This window comes from Nerophis lumbriciformis, linkage group LG26 (assembly GCF_033978685.3).
Source record: "Nerophis lumbriciformis linkage group LG26, RoL_Nlum_v2.1, whole genome shotgun sequence".
Taxonomy (NCBI): Eukaryota; Metazoa; Chordata; class Actinopteri; order Syngnathiformes; family Syngnathidae; genus Nerophis; species Nerophis lumbriciformis.
Window position 1 is genome coordinate 27,170,001 of NC_084573.2, and position 5,000 is coordinate 27,175,000.

The 5,000-nt window shown below is 34.2% G+C and overlaps 1 protein-coding gene across 1 annotated transcript in view; it reads right to left on the minus strand.

The window, feature by feature from the left end:
- The window catches only part of eif2s1b (eukaryotic translation initiation factor 2, subunit 1 alpha b), a 22,996-nt gene that overhangs the window by 1,116 nt on the left and 16,880 nt on the right, over positions 1-5,000 (minus strand). The gene's annotated exons all lie outside the window — the stretch shown is intronic.

Here is a 5,000-nt window from a genome sequence, read left to right on the forward strand (position 1 = left end):
ATGTATATACACACATATGTATATACACACATACATATGTATATACATACATACATACATACATACGTATGTACATACATACATACGTATGTATATACATACATACGTACGTATGCATATACATACATACATACGTACGTATGCATATACATACATACATACGTACGTATGCATATACATACATACATACGTACGTATGCATATACATACATACATACATACGTATGCATATACATACATACATACATACGTATGTATATACATACATACATACGTATGTATATACATACATACGTATGTATATACATACATACGTATGTACATACATACATACGTATGTACATACATACGTATGTACATACATACATACGTATGTACATACATACATACGTATGTACATACATACATACGTATGTACATACATACGTATGTACATACATACGTATGTACATACATACGTATGTACATACATACGTATGTACATACATACATACGTATGTACATACATACATACGTATGTACATACATACGTATGTACATACATACATACGTATGTACATACATACATACGTATGTACATACATACATATGTATGTACATACATACATACGTATGTACATACATACATACATACGTATATACATACATACATACGTATATACATACATACATACGTATATACATACATACATACGTATATACATACATACACACACACGTATATACATACATACACATGTATATACCTACATATACATATGTATACAAATACATACATACATACACATATGTACATACATACGTACGTATATACATACACACATACATATGTATATACACACATACATATGTATATACACACATACATATGTATATACACACATACATATGTATATACACACATACATATGTATATACACACATACATATGTATATACACACATACATATGTATATACACGCATACATATGTATATACATACATACATACGTATATACATACATACATACGTATATACATACATACAACGTACGTACGTACGTACGTACGTACGTACGTACGTACGTACGTACGTATGTATATACATACATACATACATACATACATACATACGTATGTATATACATACATACATACGTATGTATATACATACATACATACGTATGTATATACATACATACATACGTATGTATATACATACATACATACATACATACGTATGTATATACATACATACATACGTATGTATATACATACATACATACGTATGTATATACATACATACATACGTATGTATATACATACATACATACGTATGTATATACATACATACATACATACGTATGCATATACATACATACATACATACGTATGCATATACATACATACATACGCATGTATATACATACATACATACGTATGTATATACATACATACATACGTATGTATATACATACATACATACGTATGTATATACATACATACATACGTATGTATATACATACATACATACGTATGTATATACATACATACATACGTATGTATATACATACATACATACATACGTATGTATATACATACATACATACGTATGTATATACATACATACATACGTATGTATATACATACATACATACGTATGTATATACATACATACGTATGTACATACATACATACGTATATACATACATACATACGTATATACATACATACATACGTATATACATACATACGTATATACATACATACGTATATACATACATACATACATACGTATATGTGTGTATATACATACATACATACGTATGTATATACATACATACATACGTATGTATATACATACATACATACGTATGTACATACATACATACGTATGTACATACATACATACGTATATACATACATACATACGTATATACATACATACATACGTATATACATACATACGTATATACATACATACGTATATACATACATACATACATACGTATATACATACATACATACGTATATACATACATACGTATATACATACATACATACGTATATACATACATACATACGCATATACATACATACATACGTATATACATACATACGTATATACATACATACGTATATACATACATACGTATATACATACATACGTATATACATACATACGTACGTATATACATACATACATACGTATATACATACATACGTATATACATACGTATATACATACATACGTATATACATACATACATACGTATATACGTATATACATACATACATACGTATATACATACATACATACGTACATACGTATATACATACATACATACGTACATACGTATATACATACATACGTACGTACGTATATACATACATACATACATACATACATACGTATATACATACATACATACATACGTATATACATACATACATATGTATATACATACATACATACGTATATACATACATACATACGTATATACATACATACATACGTATATACATACATACATACGTATATACATACATACATACGTATATACATACATATGTATATACATACATACATACCGTATTTTCCGCACTATAAGGCGCACCTAAAAACCACAAATTTTCTCAAAAGCTAACAGTGCGCCTTATAACCCGGTGCGCTTTATTACGATTCATTTTCATAAAGTTTAGGTCTCGCAACTACGGTAAACAGCCGCCATCTTTTTTCCCCGTAGAAGAAGCGCGCGGTGCATGCTGGGATATGTGACGTTTCATTTCCATTTGTGTGTTTATGTAAAGACCCCAAATGGCTCCTATTAAGTGTGTTGTCTGTCTAATTATAAATAATGCAGACGAGGCGTGTTAACTGAGTTCTCAACGTTTTCTCACAGCGTGCTCATAACCACATTCGAACTCCCAGCATACAACATCGCTTCTCAGGGCTACCGCGCATGCTCGTAACTATCGTTGCATGCTGGGTAGTGTAGTTGTTATATTTGCTAGCTCATAACAGCACATTGAGAGACACGCTGACACGCTTAATTCAATACTCGCCGTCATTCCGGGTGGATTGACAAAAGACCTCCAGCCGCTAGATATTGGTGTCAACAGGGCATTCGAAGCTAGACTGCTAACTGCGTGGGAACTTCTCAGGGCTACCGCGCATGCTCGTAACTATCGTTGCATGCTGGGTAGTGTAGTTGTTATATTTGCTAGCTCATAACAGCACATTGAGAGACACGCTGACGCGCTTAATTCAATACTCGCCGTCATTCCGGGTGGATTGACAAAAGACCTCCAGCCGCTAGATATTGGTGTCAACAGGGCATTCGAAGCTAGACTGCTAACTGCGTGGGAACAATGGAAGACAGAAGGCGAACACACCTTCACTAAGACGAGGAGGCAGCGCCAGACGACGCCAACATCTGCCAGTGGATCGTAAATTTGCCCAACTTTTCACTTCGGACACCGAAGACGAAGGATTTACGAATGAAGAATAACTTCAGAAAGTAAGCGCTATGTTTATTTTGTGTGTTGTGACATTAACGTTCGAGCAACATTATGTTGCAATTGCTCTGCACTATTTTGAATTTTACTATGTTTGTGATTGCACATTTGCGTACATTTTGGGAGTGAACAGAGTTGTTAGAACGCTGGTTTTTAATATATTATTAAAGTTTGACTGACCTATCTGACTGTTTTTTTGACATTCCCTTTAGCGCAGCGTAGGCGCGGCTTATAGTCCGGGGCGGCTTATTGGTGGACAAAATTATGAAATATGTAATTCATAGAAGGTGCGGCTAATAATCCGGTGCGCCTTATAGTGCGGAAAATACGGTACATACATATGTATATACATACATACATACATATGTATATACATACATACATACATATGTATATACATACATACATACATACATATGTATATACATACATACATACATACATACATACATATGTATATACATACATACATACGTATATACATACATACATACATATGTATATACATACATACATACATACATATGTATATACATACATACATACATACATACATACATACATATGTATATACATACATACGTATATACATACATACATATGTATATACATACATACATACATACATATGTATATACATACATACATATATACATATGTATATACATACATACATACGTATATACATACATACATATATACATACCGTATTTTCCGCACCATTAGCCACACCTAAAAACCACAAATTTACTCAAAAGCTGACAGTGTGGCTTTTAACCCGGTGCGCTTTATATATGGATAAATATTAAGATTCATTTTCATAAAGTTTCGTTCTCGCAACTTCGGTAAACAGCCGCCATCTTTTTTCCCGGTAGAGCAGGAAGCGCTTCTTCTTCTACGCAAGCAACCGCCAAGGTAAGCACCCGCCCCCATAGAACAGGAAGCGCTTCTTCTTGTACTGTAAGCAACCACCCGCCCCCGGAAGAAGAAGCAGCGCGCGGTGCATGCTGGGATATGTGACGTTTCATTTCCATTTGTGTGTTTATGTAAAGACCCCAAAATGGCTCCTATTAAGTGTGTTGTCTGTCTAATTATAAATAATGCAGACGAGGCGTGTTAACTGAGTTCTCAACGTTTACTCACAGCGTGCTCATAACCACATTCTAACTCCCAGCATACAACGCTTCTCAGGGCTACCGCGCATGCTCGTAACTATCGTTGCATGCTGGGTAGTGTAATTGTTATATTTGCTAGCTCATAACATCACTTTAAGAGACACGCTTACGCGCTTAATTCAATACTCGCCGTCATTCCGGGTGGATTGACAAAAGACCTCCAGCCGCTAGATATTGGTGTCAACAGGGCATTCGAAGCTAGACTGCTAACTGCGTGGGAACAATGGATGACAGAAGGCGAACACACATTCACTAAGACGGAGGCAGCGCCAGACGACGCCAACATCTGCCAGTGGATCGTAAATGCCTGGGCAGATATTTCGGTCA